This window comes from Myotis daubentonii, chromosome 14 (assembly GCF_963259705.1).
Source record: "Myotis daubentonii chromosome 14, mMyoDau2.1, whole genome shotgun sequence".
In the NCBI taxonomy this organism is placed as follows: Eukaryota; Metazoa; Chordata; class Mammalia; order Chiroptera; family Vespertilionidae; genus Myotis; species Myotis daubentonii.
In genome coordinates, this window is record NC_081853.1 from 49,218,119 (window position 1) to 49,235,523 (window position 17,405).

The following is a 17,405-nucleotide window of genomic DNA, read 5'->3' on the forward strand; positions in this document are numbered from 1 at the left end:
CTTACGTGACCAACAGAACACAGCGGAGGTGATATTGCAGGGCATGTGGGGCTGGGTCCAAGAGTCCTTGCAGCTTCTGCCTCGACCTTGTGGATCATTCACCCAGGGGATCCTGAGCCACCATGTATGTTTGTCTGCTCTGAGGCCACCATGCAGGTGAGGCCAGTGGAGAGACCACACACTTCTGCAGTAGGTCACTCAATCCATTTTTGAGTGATTTTTTTAAATAAAAAATGCATAACTGGAACAGGGACTTTGTCATTTGAGCCAATGCTAGAAAGGAGAAGACATACTTTCAGCAAAATGAGGCCCAAAAGTTTTTGCAAACATCAAGATATCTCCAAATGCAAGATATCTACGTAGTGTGCCTTAGAGGTCTGGTCACCCAGATATTAGAGAAAAAGGCAGTGTTCCTCACAGCACAGACTGCCACAGATGCTGAGAGAGAGAGAGAGAGAGAGAGAGAGAGAGAGAGAGAGATTGACTTTAGGAGCCACAGCATTTTTTCTCCTGCCTGTCTGCAGAAATAGCTAGAACAAGGATTGCTGTGACCCAGCAAAGTCTTGAAGGTTTCCAAGCCCCAAGAAGAGACTGGAAGAAGGGCCACAGTCGCAAAAGGAGATGAAATGAGGGCCTCAGGATTCCGACTCTAGGGAGGGGTCAGGGAAGGAGAGGAAAATGCTAAAATGAAGAAGAACAAAGGTCCTGGGGAGTATTCTTCAGAGGGTGAGGGAACAGGCTGGTACCCCCTCCCCTCCTGGCCTTGCCTCCAGCTGAGGGGGGGTGCATATGTACCTCACCCAGGGGAGCCATGCCCCGCACTTCCCCACCAATGCTGGAGGATGTGCATTCAATCATGCTGGGTTTGAAATAAGGAACTGGTCAAACCTTCCTCAGGCTTCCAGAAGGCGAAGAATTGAACTTCTTTTACCCCCATCACTAGCAGCCTGAGGCCTCCTTAGTGTGGGCAGTGGGGCTGCAAAGAGAACCCATGGATAGGTGACTGGCTAGCTACCAGTAGGTCTGATTGCACAGAGCACTGTAACTACCTAACTCTCCACACCAAATTCATTCTCTCTCTCTCTCTCTCTCTCTCTCTCTCTCTCTCTCTCTCTCTCTCCCCTCCACCCCCCTTCTCCCTCTCCCTCTCTCCCATCAAGAGAGAGTCCAGCATCTGGGCTACACATTTAAATCAGCTAGTGGGGTGGTACATAGTAGGAGCTTATTAGAGTTAATGCACTTTGCTATTAAAGAGAAATAAAATCCATGAAAAGATCACAACACATGTAAATAGCCTTGTGCCAAATCCTGCTAAAAGTAAAAGTAAAAATAAAAATAAAAGAAACACCAGGAAAGTCCAAAAGTGGGTCTAGGTCATGGCTGCTCCACGGAGAAGAGAGCCAGGAAGGAAACCTATTGGTCAGCCCTGGCCTAGAGCGAGGCCCCTGGGAGCTGTGAAAAAGTACCGTATGCTCACATAGAAGCTTCAGTTTACATCAAGTGAACCAGACTTCTTCACTCAGGACTTCTCAGAGCCTTCAATTTGCTAATTTTCATGGAGAGTCAATAAAGGGGGATTTAGAACCGTGGATCACCTAATGACACCGGTCATAACATTCCAAGGAATATAGTTTGGAAACTGCTGCCATAGAGAATTATCACATAATATTGTATCCGCCTAATAGTGCCAATGCTTTCTGATACTCCCTCTCTTCCTACATCTCACTAAGATACCTGCAAAATGTTCAAAAGGACAAAAGTGTACCATCATAGTACAAATGAAGGCTAATGGACAATCCACCTGGGAATGTGAGTGTGTAAGGAGCAGGAGAAAGTGGGATCTTCTTTCTAAGGGGTGAAAAACACAGGAGGACCAGTAGCTGTATCTGACTTTGATAATTTTAGCAAGTACTGACCCACAGGACACAGGCTGATATAAATCTGGGAATAAAAGAAAAGTCCGCATTGCTCAAAATAGAATCCTCAGGAAACTGAGTGAGCAGGTGTATTCCACGGATTTATCCTAAAACAAGACCCTTACAAACAAAGCAGAAGATAAAAAATAAAACTAGCTTAATGACAGCCTGTAAAGGTCACTTGGATTCTGCTCAGTTGCCATTCGGTTATGTGTTTTGTACACCTGGTGTTTGTGACCCTTAGAACATGTTTTGTTCTGTTTTGTTTTTCTCAGCTTTCTTACTAAGAGCTGTAAATAGTCCTCAATCTTTCTGTGGGTAGTAGAAGCTTTTAACTATACCTTGAACTTTTACAAGATAACAGCAATTTACTTGATAGTTTCTTTCTATAAATTTAAAAGAGAAATTTTTTTATCACCACATCGTCAATTTTTTAAAAAACTATTGAGCATCTTCCATGCCCTCATGGAAGTCAGGATGTGCTGAAGACCTGAAAAGACACCTGGAAAAGTATCATACTTATTCCAAGGAAAATGGGAGATCAACTTTAGAATTCCTCCTCCGGCCTCCTTTACTCGGATGCTCAGCTTACTTGCCTGACCCCATCTTGTTCTATGCCCAGCAATATTTTTCTTTGTCCATCTTCTCCTTGCAAACCAGCTGTTGAAGATTATGCGCTAAGTTCATTTACCATTTACTTTCACTCTTCGTTAAGGTAAAGATGTCATCCAAGGTTATGACTTTTCCTCTAAGTTCAGCTTTGGCCATATTAAAGTGTTCACATTTTCATTTATTTATAATTACTCTGTAATTACAGTTTTGATTTTTCTCTTAGGCATTTTATTTTGTGTGTGGGTGTGTGGGGGTGTGTGTGATTACAATCATTATGTGCTGTGGTCAGAAATTATGGTTCATATTGGTTTCTGCTTTGAGGAATTAATTACCATTTTTTATTTTGTGTTCTAATATATGAGTAATCTTTATAAATGTTCAATGGATGCTGCTAGAAAAGTCACATCTGCAGTGTATACAGTTCAATATGTATTTACTAAATAAATGCTTAAAGTATGCAGGTCATCTATGTTCTCACTTATTTTTGCTCATGTGCTCGCTCCGAAATAAGGAAGTCAAGACCAGACAACAGTGGAACTGAAATGAACGACACCTTTCGAGGACCTCCAATCGCTTCTTTAATTTAGTTCCAGCTCTTAGAGCACAGTTCTCAACCTGTGGGTCGCGACCCCTTTCGGGGTCGAACGACCCTTTCACAGGGGTCCCCTAAGACCATCGGAAAACACATATATCATTACATATTGTTTTTGTGATTAATCACTATGCTTTAATTATGTCCAATTTGTAACAATGAAATTGGGGGTCACCACAACATGAGGAACTGTATTGAAGGGTCGCGGCATTAGGAAGGTTGAGAACCACTGTCTTAGAGAAAGGAAATGCCAGCTAGTGCTCTACACCACAGCTTCCCCTTCCACATTTAGGACTAATCACTAAGGACATTTCCTAAATAAACATTAAGCATTATCTTTAGTTCCCTGGAGAAAACTCTAAAGAAACCACTTCTTAAGACAAGAGAATCCAAAAGTATTATTGGGAAACTTCCATACTGGGTCAAGGAGCTTTGATAGAGAAGCTACACGTTGAAATCAGGGATCACTGTTAGAAGGGCTCCAGTGTCTACTATCAAAGTAGTAAGAGAGAAAAATCACACAATGAATCGATAAAATGTATTCACACCTAAGAGTCTAAATCTGGACATGATGTATCACAAGCTGCTGGTTTCCACTTTCCTTTGGTCATCATGATGGTTATTATGTTTGCAGTGAAATTAACAAGTATTTGTGGTACTCACTGGGACAGATGAATCAAACCAGTAATACTGAAAATGTATGATTAGTGCTACAATATAGAAAGAACAGTGAACCACAAGAATTAGAACTAGATTGGTCTCATTAGGAACAAGGTCTACAAAAGGTCTTAAAGCTCTCATGCCAGAAGTATTCTCACTTTCCAAAAAGGCAATGTTAGGCTGGAAATGATCAGGAAGCTTTTCAGCTCTCTTTCGTAATTTCCCTAACACTCTTAGCACTTTAGTTTCACTAGAATTTTTGGATAATGAGGGAGGATATTTTGTGGAGATGATGTGAAGTTAGATTTTGTGGAGGTAAGGCAATTCTTTTTATTTCTTTAGTATAGATGTTTCCAACAGTGTGCTCCCTTCATGCTGTATTGCTGAATATTTGAGCAATGTTAGCAGTTATTACTATAAGATTGGGTGGGGAATAGAGGAGATGAGGAGGAGGGGGTGGGGTTGGATGAGATCACAGGGGTAGAAGGAAGATGTTGCTTACTTCTTTATGCTATATTTCATTCCAAACAAGGTCTAGCTTCACACCTCCGTTCCAGAGAAACAGCCCAAGGAGAGTGAGTTATCTAGGTAAGACCTCCCTCATCCCACACCAATCCTGACATTTTAAACCCCAGAAAAAAAATTAACTCATTGACTAATAAAAGTTAAAACATCATCAAAATGGAAAAAAACATACAGACTTCTTCACAACAGGGAGAACAAGGGTTTGGTTTGGTTTTGTTAATCACCGGCATCCTGTGATTGCGTCAGATTCCTGTCATACTCATGATGAACTTCTCAAGAGCCTTTCTGCAAGAGAGAGGCCAGAGGCATGAAATTGCTTACTCTGACTGCTGCAAAAGTTGCTTTCCCCCCTTTCCATCGTAGAGAAAAAGTTCAAATCTTAAATATTCAGGAATAAGTTTTATTAATATATATGTTATTGACTTCAGAGAGGAAGGGAGAGGGAGAGATAGAAACATCAATGATGAGAGAGAATCATTGATCGGCTGCCTCCTGCACACCCCACACTGGGTATTGAGCCCGCAGCACAGGCATGCGCCCTGACAGGGGATCGAACCTGACCTCCAGGTTCACAGGTCGGCGCTCAACCACTGAGCCACACCGGCTGGATAGGAAACAGTTTTATAGATCCATAACTCATGCAGACATGTGATACTGAAACTGTAAAATTCAATGCAATGCAGCCGACCAAAGCAAATCTTGAGCTAGTGCAGGAAATAAATAAAAAACTCTGTGGACTTTTAGGCCCAAGAAATGTTACTGTGCTCACAAGAAAATAAAGCCATCTGAGGAATTCCATGTAATCTTGTTGGAAAGAGGGCAGTGAGCGTGCAAGGATTCAGCCAGGAGGGCAGTCGCAGGAAGCAGAGCTGGACTCAGATGAGATTCCTGGCAATCTTGGGGTGGGGATGGAGCAGCACCTGCCACTAGAGAATCACTAGCACAATAGCAAGACTGAGCAGGCGGTACTTCTCCGAACTCTTTGGGAGGTGGCTGCTGAAAAACAAAATACTTTAAGATCCCTTGGTTTGGAATGTGAGACCCCCACGGGACCAGCTGAATAACTACAGATGGATGCTAACCTGACTTGTAGGGAAGATGAGTCCTGTTACCTGCAGTATTATAGTTTTGCTGATGCAGCCTGCAAGCTAGACCCCACCTGAGGCTCCTTGAACCCTACAAGAGAACTCTTGAGCCCTAACCCAACGAGATTCACTTAGGACTTCTGATTTCCATGACTGTAAGATAATAAAGTTTTATTGTTTGAGGCTCTGAGTTTGTGGTCATCTGTAACAGCACCAATAGAAAACCACTTGAGAAGGCGGAGAGATGATGGGGGAAATCTAACCGAACCTCATGATGTGCCTTAAGAATATTGCCAAGGAGGACAAAGGCCTGAAAATACAGGTTAGGACCAAAGAAACAGGTCCCCAAACTCAGAAAAAGCCAAGCAAAGAGAATAAGAAAAAGCCCAATAGCATGGCAGTAATGTGTAACCAGTGTGGAGAGCTGTAATTTCTCCCCTGGGAAATAATAGACTGAGCTAGCCTCTGGGGATGGGAAGAGTGAGGAGAGGTCACTGAGTTTGGCCAGAAGAACCACATCTAAGTGAAGCATGCACGTGTTCACACACACACACACACACACACACACACACACACACACACACACACACTTTCTTATATGGAATTTATACTGGGCCCTGATAAATATTTAAGCAGTGTCCTAGCCGGTTTGGCTCAGTGGATAGAGCATCAGCCTTCGAACTGAAGGGTCCCAGGTTCAATTCCAGTCAAGGGCACATGCCCAAGGGCACTTCCCCAGTAGGGGGTGTGCAGGAGGCAGCCAATCAATGATTCTCTCTCACCACTGATGTTTCTATCTCTCTCTCCCTCTCTCTTCCTCTCTGAAATCAATAAAAATGTATTTTTTAAAAAGAGATTTAAGCAGGGGGGGTTTTTTTGCTCTTGAATTTCAAAACTATTCCTGTCTTGTTTTTTACACAAGAAGCAAGTCTGGTTGCCTAGGCCTGTGGAAGGGGTCTCCACAGACCTCTCTCTTCTTGCATCTCTCTTTAACGCTTTCCTCCTCCACTGACCCCATCACCACCACCACCAGCCAAGACTACCACTCAGTTCCTACAGAAACAACCTGGCCTCCTTAAGGAAATGACACTTATATCTTGTCAATTTCAGATGCATGTACATGATTTTTTTTTCCTCCTCCCAATTTCTGTTTCTCCTGGAGGGGAAGGGTGAATTTTGGTCCCAGTGACCTCTGTTTTTGCATGATACGGGAGCAGGGTCAAAGATGAGCGCTGGTGCGAAATGATAAGGAGGTGGTTGGGTGATGAGCATTTCTACCCCAGGTGCAATTTATCTTTGATTTATATTTCAAGACAGAGGCATGGTTACACAGCATAAGTAAATTACAAAGCATGGAGGAAAGAGATGTCTAACCAAGAGAGGATTGGGGGAAATAAAGAGAATATAACAAGCTTGATGTGATTCAGGATGAGGGGAAAAAACAAGAAGAGGCTATGGGATGTCATGAAATCAATATTCTGTAGAGGGTCGGAGGGACAAAGAGTCTTTACTGGAAGAGCCAACACTAAAGGGAAGATACTCTTATAAACAAGAGAGTGAGGCTAGAAATGAGGGAGGCCCCATGCCTGAGTGTCAGAGACTAGAGTCATATTGGGCAACAACCAGGGACCCAGGCAGCACAGCAAGGCCAGCCAGTCTGCTTGGCAACAGCATCCTGGCACCGTGTGCTCACAGCTCTCCCACCATTGCAAAGCCTTTTCTGGTGGTGGCTCTTTGGAGCACCTCAAAGCCAGAATCGAATTTCTAAAGCATCACTTGGCTCCTGTTGGTTCTCTGCTCAGAACCCACAGTGACTCCCAGATACAAGAAGCCAGCCCAGCCTTGGGGTCTTCTCCGGTGGTGCAGATGAAGTTCAGCAGCTCAAAAACTGCTCAGCCCCGAACAGAACCACTCCATTGACATCTACCACTTCACGCTGGACCGGAGGGAATTTTTAAATTTTATTTCCGTGAATAGCCTCTACACACCTTGAGGCCACAGTGCTACATTGCCTTGGAGAAAGAAATCACCATCTTTTGTGAGAAGTTCAAGTACCACGGAATATTGGCATCATCAGAAAAGTTCCGAGTCCTGTCTGTCAGGTCCAACAGCTCCCACGAGATGATCATGACCTCTGCCTATAGCAGGTGAAATCAGTCAGCAAAGCCCATCAACATAGTGATCAAGGTTAAGACCTGGACTAGAGATTGGGTTTTGTCATGATCTTGGCAGGGAATGCAGGTCCAGCCCCAGTCACAAGGTGAGGGTTTGATGTTACAGATCCTTCACCACCTCCAGAAAAACAACCGAAAGGGCATTTGATGGCAGGGCTGCCTCCACAAAGCCCCTTTGTGCATCTACCCCTCTCCATCTCTATTGCTGTTAGAGACTGCTCAGGTCAGATGAGGGTTGGGGCAGGGGGGAGGGGAGAATAAGAATTGTTTGCAGTTTATGATTTTAAGCCTCAAGCCATGAATGATGTTAAAAGTAAAGTGTATTGAGTGAGTCTGTGTCTTAGATTCACTGTAAGTCTTGCCTTAGCATCCACAAGGAGGGACTGTGAGCCTTTTGCTCAGCTGTTCCAACCAATTGTCCCAGTCCCCATGCAGTGGAGTGACAGCTATGAGCTCTGCACTCAGACTGGCTGGGTTCCAGTCTGGCTCACCACTCACCCACGGTGTGAACTTACAGCCCATTTCCTCAGCCCTAAACTAAATGCCAATATCAGCTTGTTCTCTTTATCTGAGTCCACCTGTTTTGTTTGTTCATTCATTTTGTTTTTAAAATTCCACATAAAAGTGGAGTTATATGACAAATCGTATGGTATTTGTCTTTCTCTGTCTGACTTACTTCACTTTGCATAATACCCTCTAGGTCCGTCTACTAGTATGTTGTTGCACATGGTAAGATTTCATTCTTTATATGATAATATTCCATTGTATATATGTACCACATATTCTTTATCCAACCATCTATCAATGGACACCTCGGTTGCTTCCATATCTTGGCTATTGTAAATAATACTGCCAGATGGGAGGGGGGTTGGAGGCTAGATGAAAAAAGCAATTAAAAAGTACACATTGGCAGTTACAAAATAGTCATGGGATGAAATATAGTCAATAATATTGTACTAACTATGTATGGGGTCATGTCAGTACTAGACCTATAGGGAAACCATTTCATAAGTTATATAAATGCCTAACCATTATGTTGCACACCTGAAACTAATATAATATTAAATGTCTAGTGTAATTGAAAATTTAAAAATAGTTGTTTAAAAAATAAAATAAAACAAATAATGCCCATCTCATAGGGTTGTTTAAAGAATTAAATAGAAAAATCTTAGCATAGTTATGGTACACAGTAATTACCCAGTGAAACATATATATATATATATATATATATATATATATATATACACACACACACTAGGGCCCGGTGCACGAAATTCGTGCACTGGGTGTGTGGGGGGGGGAGTGTCCCTCAGCCCAGCCTGCCCCCTCTCACATACTGGGAGCCCTCAGGCATTGACCCCCATCACCCTCCAATCGCAGGATCAGCCCCTTGCCCAGGCCTGATGCCTCTGGCCTAGGCGTCCGGCCCGGGCAGCGGGGACCCGCAGCTGCAGCGGCCCCGCGATCGTGGGCTCCGCTTTAGGCCCAGGCAAGGGACCCCTAGCTCTTAGCTCCCCCCTGGGTTTCCGATCACTGTCAGTGGCAGGGGACCCCTTCCTGCTTTCCCTTTCGCCTCCCTGCATTGTGCCTACATATGCAAATTAACCGCCATCTTGTTGGCAGTTAACTGCCAATCTTAGTTGGCAGTTAATTTGCACATAGCCCTGATTAGCCAATGAAAAGGGTAGCTCGTACGCCAATTACCATTTTTCTCTTTTATTAGTGTTGATATATATATATATAAATGTACATCATGCATGTGGCAAGAATAATTTCTCTGACCCTACTTCTCATTCTAACTGACTGCCCAGTCAGGACTCATTCTGCTTTATAAGCTTTTCTCTTCTCTTCTCTTCTCTTCTCTTCTCTTCTCTTCTCTTCTCTCTCTCTCTCTCTCTTTCTCTCGATTTTGAGCAACTTAAGGGAGGGACTGATTTTTTTATACACATTGGTGGAATGTTTAGCTAAATCTGTTTTCCTTACACCCAACACAGTTCTCCACTAATAGTGAATTACTGGTTTGGGAATTAAACTGAAATTTTCTCCAAAACAGAGGTAATATCTGGGGTCTTTTTAACCCTTGAAATCTAGAGAGGGTCACTTGAGAGTCTCTATCTAGTTCATGGCCTGACAAAGTCTAAAGCCTCCATGTAAGTTGGTGCAGCCCCTGTGGAAAACAGTATGGAGGCTCCGCAAAAAATAATAAATACAACTAATATGTGACCCAGGAGAGAGAGAGAGAGAGAGAGAGAGAGAGAGAGAGATATCCAAAGGAAATGAAAACAGGATATCAAAGAGATATCTGCACTTCCATGTTCATTGAAGCAACTATTAGTTTGTTTTAATATAGTGAGAAAAGCATGGATTTTTTAAAAATACAAACAACCTAGGTTGGAAACCCTGATTTAGTCTCTTACTAGCTTGTGGCCTCCAACAAATTACCTAATTTTTATGAGCCTCAGAGCTATTAATACCTACCAGAAGAATTTTCAAGAGAATTAAAGGAGATATTTATATGAAAGGATATAGAGTAGTCACTGACTATAAAGTTTTTGTTGTTGCCCCCAAAAGTGACATTATCATATCAAGAGGCTATTGTCCTATTGTAACCTGTTGACTAAAAGTTTATTCTATTATATGGTAAATATTTTCAGAATATCTTTGTTCAACATGTGAATAGTTAATAGTTAATAAACCAGTTAATAAACCAGACTGATATTATATATCAGGCTCCTCTGTTTCTCCACTTCAACTTGTCCGGATACAACTGTACACAGAACACAACGAGGACTGGCCCCCACCCCTGTTGACTGGTTGCAGTCTCCTTCAAGAGCTATGGGCAAAATTCTTTATGCTTATATGGTCCTTATGTCTGAAACACTCAAAGCATTTTTCCGGAGATTAAATCAGGGCTTTCAGATTATCCTGGTTAATAAATGTCAAGTCTCCAATGTGAAACCTCAGAATATCCTTTTGAGGAAGGTGGCTGACAACGTTATCTTTCATAAAAATAAACTGAGGCGTGAAGGGGATAAATCAGAAGGCTTGCTACAGATTCTTAACTTCTTATGTGCACTTCTATTTTATATATGACGACCAGTGTTTCGTGGGAACGCACGGAGTGTCAGCAGGGATCCCCCACAGAGCATGGTTGTGGTCTCATGAGAAAACAAGTCTACCATTCTCTTAACACGGCTAGGAGGGTTGTGGGACATGGGGGAGGGGTGCCAAGGGTGGGGTTGCCTTGATTGGGTGAAGAGTCCGAGTCAGTGATATTGGCACAAGCAGATGAGCTAGAACTCCAAGGGTGCGTGGTTGTGGCACCTGTCATGAAAAGCACGAAGTTCCTGTTTTAAGCTAAGTTCCTGTGGCTATAGTAAGCCTCTTCTCAGGAAGAAAAATAATGCTCAAGAGGGACTAAGAAGGGGAGCCTGCATGCATAGGGTGCGCTGTGAGTGCCAGCTTGAGACAGAGTGGACAACGATGAGAGGAAGAAGCAGAAAGATTGTCACGTTGCAGAGTAATTACCTGCGTCTCAAACATGCACCTCCAGTGGAGCCTTAACTAGTGAACATCTACTATCATTTACTCTACACACAGTCTTTCACGTGGTATGCTGGCTTTGTAGGCTTTGTGCTGTGACAGCATAGCCAACCTGGAACTACATCTCCCAGAATTCCCTTCCTCAAACGGATCCACTCAGTGCAGATCACAAGAGAAATTTTGTATGAGCCTTGAAATATGGAAGTAAAGCAACCATCACTTAGATGGTGAAGCTTGGACTCAAACAGAGACCGTCTGATTCCAGAGCCTGAGTTTCAATTTTTTACTTATTTCACCTTTAATTCCACATAGTTTGGCTTCTGTCCTCACCACTTTTTTTTTTTAAGAAAAGAGAGTATTTTCAACACTTCTAAAACATCTTCAGAAAACTTTCCTCCATCCTTCTTCTGGACCTCTATATTTTTATTTATATCTGTCCTTTAACTATTCAATTTTTTTTTCCTGTTTCCTTAAGTAGCTCTCTGCTATCTGTTTGTCTACCACACACACATGTACACACATGCACACACCCATGTGCACACACACAAATGTGACCATACACTCTAGTTCAGTGATGGCGAACCTTTTGAGCTCGGCGTGTCAGCATTTTGAAAAACCCTAACTTAACTCTGGTGCTGTGTCACATATAGAAATTTTTTGATATTTGCAACCATAGTAAAACAAAGATTTATATTTTTGATATTTATTTTATACATTTAAATGCCATTTAACAAAGAAAAAGCTACCAAAAACATGAGTTCGCGTGTCACCTTTGACACGCGTGTCATAGGTTCGCCATCACTGCTCTAGTTCCAAATTGCATGCTCAGTTCTTCAAACTGCCTAACCAACATTGGTCCATCAGCCCCTTTTGATAACCCAGACCTTGGCATTTCCCTCTGGAGGCTGCCTGAACCCTACACCTGCTATCCTCTAGTAGTAAAATAGAAGCAATCAAACATAAGCACACAGGAGGCCAGAGACCAGATGAGAGAGAGACAGAGAGGGAAGAGAGGAAACTGAGAAAATCAGCCAAAGGAAACTTACCAGGGGAGCAGGGCAGAACCCAGTGAAATTTTCTAAGACAGAAATAAACTCCCACAGGGAGGGGGAAAAAAGTCCAGGATGCTTTTATTTAAAAAGGTATAGGTCATGAACGATGGAGACAAAGGAGAATGAATAGAGATTTCCCAGAGAAGAGGAGTCAGAAGGACCACAGCAGGATTGTCGGTGGACTGCACTGAGCAGCAAGAAGGTTAATATGAAGCTAATGACAGATACAGGACTAAGAAAGGAGATGATGATGCTCATCCTGAAACCAGCATCTGGAGCTGGGCAGAGCCAGAAGCTCAAGGGACAGATGTAGCATCTGGACCTGTGAACGCAAGAGAAGTGGTCACCCAGGAAGGACTTGCTAAGTTCTTTGACGCTTTGCTACGTCAAGAAGCATGAAATGTATGTGTGAATGACCTCAACAACTGCTGAGAATAGAATCCGGGGTGACTGATCAGGGATCTGCCTTTTACTGAAAGCTCTCCCCCTCCACCCCACGCTCTCCTGGGAATGGGAACCTGCAATTTTCCAAGAATGAGACAAGCTCTTGTGTCTATTTTTCCACATACATGCCAATATGACAGTCATAAACACCGAGAAGTAAACAACAAAAATTCAAACCAGATACAGAAGCAAAACTCGACTTTTTGGCCTCAGTATATTTGGTAATCTTTGCAGAGGAAAACTTAACTGACAAGAAACTTATGGAGGTATCCAAAATAGAGGCAAGAATAAAAACAATAGTTTTTCTTTCAATGGCATCCAATTTATCAGTTTTTCCTTTTCTGGATCATGCTTTTGATGTATCAAGTCTAAGAATTCTTTGTCCAGCCTTAGATCCCCAAAATTTTCTTCTATTATTTTTTAAATAATTTTATCATTTTCATTTTCAGTTAACATTTATGGAAGATGTAAGACAAGTTGAGGTTGGTTTTTTGTTTGTTTGTTTGTTTGTTTGTTTTTTGCCTATACATATGTGAATGCTCCAGCCTTATTTTGGGGGAAGGTTACCTTACCTCCATTGAATTGTTCTTATACCTTTGTCAAAAAAGTCGGGCATATTTCTGTGTTCTAGTTCTGACTTCTTTATTCTGCTCTATTGATTTATGTGTCTGACCCTCAGCTAATATTGCACTGTCTTGAATACAGTAGCTATTCAGTAAACATAGAATTAGGTAGACTGATCCTTCTTACTTTATTCTGCCTTTTCAAAATTGTTTAACTGTTCTAGTTTTTATCTATATAAATTTTAAGAATACTCTTGTTTATATTTACAAAAAAATATTTCTAGGATTTTTATAAGAATTTCATTAAACCTACATATCAGTTTCAAGAGAACTAACATTTTTGCTATGTTGACTTTTTTTTCCCAATCCAGGAACTTGATATGTCTCTCCATTTTTTAGATCATCTTTGATTTCTTTCACCAGTGTTGTGTAGTTTTCAAGCTTCTGTCTTATATATCTTTTTTATTTCACTGACCTAGTATCACTAAGTACTTCATAGAGGATGGGAAATGTTATTATTTCCTTTTAGACATGCAACAATATCTTAATTTTTTCCCTCACAGTTAATTCACATTAGTTTTTTATTATAGTGTTTTGAATTCAAACTACTTTTATTCATAATTTAATTTTTTAACTTTGACAACATTTTAAACTTCCAAAAGTTTGCAATAATGATACAAAGAACTCCTATAGATGCTGTATGCATATTTACTAATTCATATTTTTCTGTATGTTTATTTTATCTCTACTTTTTATTCATTTGAGAATAAATTATAGACAAGATGTTTCTAAATTATAGACAAAATATTCATCTTAAATATTTCCATGTGGATTTCCTGAAAACAAGGCCACTTGGCCACTTGTTTACATAAGTACTGTACTGTTATCAAGACTGAGAAATTTAACATTGACATAATCCTATTATCTAACCATCAGATATTATTTAAATTTCCCTCCTTGTCCCAATAATGACTTTTATAGCAATTTCCCTTTTAGCACTTAATACAAGCCTGATGTCAGTCTAATTCTTTTCATTCCTTTTGAAGTATTTTTTTCTCTCCCGAAGGTTTTAGAATTTTCTCTTTCCCCTTAAATGTTTAAAACATTACCAGACTCTGACTACATTAAATTTATCTTCCTTAGCACCAGGTAGGAAATTATAGTCCGAAACTTGTGCCTTTCTTGAGCCAGATAAATGCTTTACTTTCATTTCTGATATTATTTCCTCTCCTACCACTTTCTCTGAAACTTCTGGTTCCTTTATTCTTTCAAGTAGTATTTACTGGGTACCCTCTGTGTGCCAAATACTGCTCGGTGAAAAGAAAAGTGATTTAGCCTCAGACAAAGCAACCGGCTGAGCTGATTATTCACCATCAAGGGCACAATACTTAGTAAAGAGCAAGGCAGGACAGGATGCCCAGGATGCAGGGCACCCCAGACGGGGGAGCGGCCGTTCAAATTCCCATGCAGCTAAACAGGGCATTTTGGAGCCTGAAGGCTGGCAATCCCGAACCTTTGACCAGTGCTCTATTGGCTCAAAATAAACCACTCATATTTATACATATCAAATACAGAGACCTCAGGAACTTCTCTCAAGGACACGCCTTGACACCACACACACACACACACACACACACACACACACACACACACACACACACACACACACACACGCACTCTCTCTTTGTGATGCAGATTGCCAAATCTCTAAAAGTAAATAGTTTCCCTATGAACTTGGAGCTTTTGTGGATTTGAGGACAAATAACATTTTTTTCCTCACAAAACTTCCCTTAAACCACTTACTTACTCCAGGGGAACTACAAACAGCCCTCCATGGTGATTCTCTTCCTTGCCTGCCACCCCTCCTCTGTATAGGATTTCAATTCTCAGCTCTATCCCTAACAAAAGCGTGATCCTGGGCAGTGATTTAACTCCTCTGAACCTTGATGTCCTCATCTGTGAAACAGGGGCAGTAAAAATACTTACCAGAGAGCTTATATACTGACCTGGAGTGGGGAGTAAGGGCTGGGAAGAGGGGGGTAGAGGGGAGGGAAATGGGAGATATCTGTAATACTATTAACAATAAAAAATATATTTTTTATTGTAAGGCTAAAGTGCGATATAGGAAAGTGCATATTAAGTGCTTGACATAAAAGTGGCACAATGGCAGCATTCTGTAAATTAATACTCACATTCACAGGTAGACATGCTTTCCCACACAGGCAAGTTCACATGGTGGTAGAAATCATAACCTTAAGGCTGCATGAAGCACAGAAAAGAGGGAAAGGAGGAGTCTGTGGCAGGTCCCAATGCCTGATGCTCCTCTCCCCCAAGAGCACTGGCCGCCAAGAGGACCAGCCCACTGGTGCTTATGACCCCCTTTCCAGACCTTGCAGACACTCTTCTGCACCCTGTGGTCCCTTTAAATCTGTTAACAGTGGTAGATAAGCCAGCGTTTAAGCTGACTCTTGTGGGTGGCTCACTACGAGCACACCCTGTTGGTTTTACTTCGAGCCCTCAGAGGATCACAGCCTTCTAGGGTTGTATAGACTCTTCATTGACCACCCCTGTCAACTACTGAATCACCACAACTAAGGGATTATTTTTTTAATTTCTAAATTATTTTTAATTAATATTAGAGAGAGGAAGGGAGAGAAAAACATGGATGTGAGAAATACATCGACAGGTTGCCTACTGCATGTGCCCCGACTGGGGATGGAACTCAAAATCTGGGTATGTGCCCTGTCCAGGAATCGAACCCATCACTTTTTTGTTGCAAAGATGCTGCTCCAATCAACTAAGCCACACTGGCCAGGGTCCAAGGCATTATTTTTGTCCTCTGCCCAAATCCTATTTCTCAATCTGATTGGCCCATAATTTCATTAGGAATTAATCAATCGTTATGAAAAATAATAGGTAATGGAAAAAATAAGTGTCTCACAACTCACTGCCTGGTCTAAAGGCACAGTTCCATCAGTAGGCACCTACACCACGAATAACTTCATCGTCGTGGACGTATGCAGGGGAGTTTGACCACCAATGAAGATGAAAATTCAAAAATTTTAGGGGTTTTTCCTTCTTTCCTTCTTACATTTCTAAAATATCCTTAAATCCTCTTGAAAATTATCAAGTACCTGCTCCTTTGGATAAATTACAACATGTGCCAGATGCTCAGAAAAACAGGCTGATTTCCTCTATTTCATAACTAATGTCGCTAATGAAGGAAAAGTATGAATTCCTAACATGAGAACACATAATAACACTTAACTCTTTTGATTCATTTGGATCCTCCCACAAATACTCTAAAATATATAAGACAGAGTGTGAGATCAATGCATATAATACGTTATAATTATTAATCATTAAAAATAGTCTCCTATAAGCATTTTGTCAGGGATTAATATGGAACACTATATGTATTCAGAAAAGGTTAAATGGGTATTTCTAAAATACTAGTAAAGCTTTATGCCAATTTTCAGCAATTCAGGTAAAACTCGCCCACATTTGTAATATAGTCTGTTTATTCCAAAAGATATAATCATATAACAACCTAGGTAGTAATGCCGAGAAATGTCTTTCCTGCTATTAGCTTTGGAAGTTTATTTTTCCAAAGCAGTTTAAAGCTATACAGAAATTGAGATCCAGTAAACAGATCACATTTCTGTTTTCTTTCCTGAAAGTTGTAATGTGCCCTTTAAGGACATTTTCTGTGCCATAGCCACCAATTTCCCTTTTCCTGCCTTTGAAATGGCTGTATCCATCGATGTAAACTCATTCTGCTGTTCCTGTTTGTATGTATTTGCTTTCAGATGGACTTCTGAAGTTACTTCTTTTTTCATATTACTGTAAACAGAACTATAACATCATTTTAAAATTTGCTTCAACTTGGAGCTAAGATTATGGAATATTCAAGCCAGACGTGAGAACTGTCTGGGTTGTGGGGGAAGGAGGAGATGACTAGGAGGAAAGGACAGAAAGATCAAATTCTCTTTTCAATTCTACCATTGACAAACTATCCATAAATAAGGTTCTAGTGAGGTTGCATATAGGTATGTGTGTATGTATGTATGTATGTATGTATGTATGTATGTATTTATGTATGTATGTATATGCTGGCATATGGGTGTTAGGCAGAGAGATGATAGGTAGGTAGGTAGGTAGGTAGATAGATAGATAGATAGATAGATAGATAGATAGATAGACAGACATCCAGGTCTCCCATTGGTTTGTTTTCCCTGA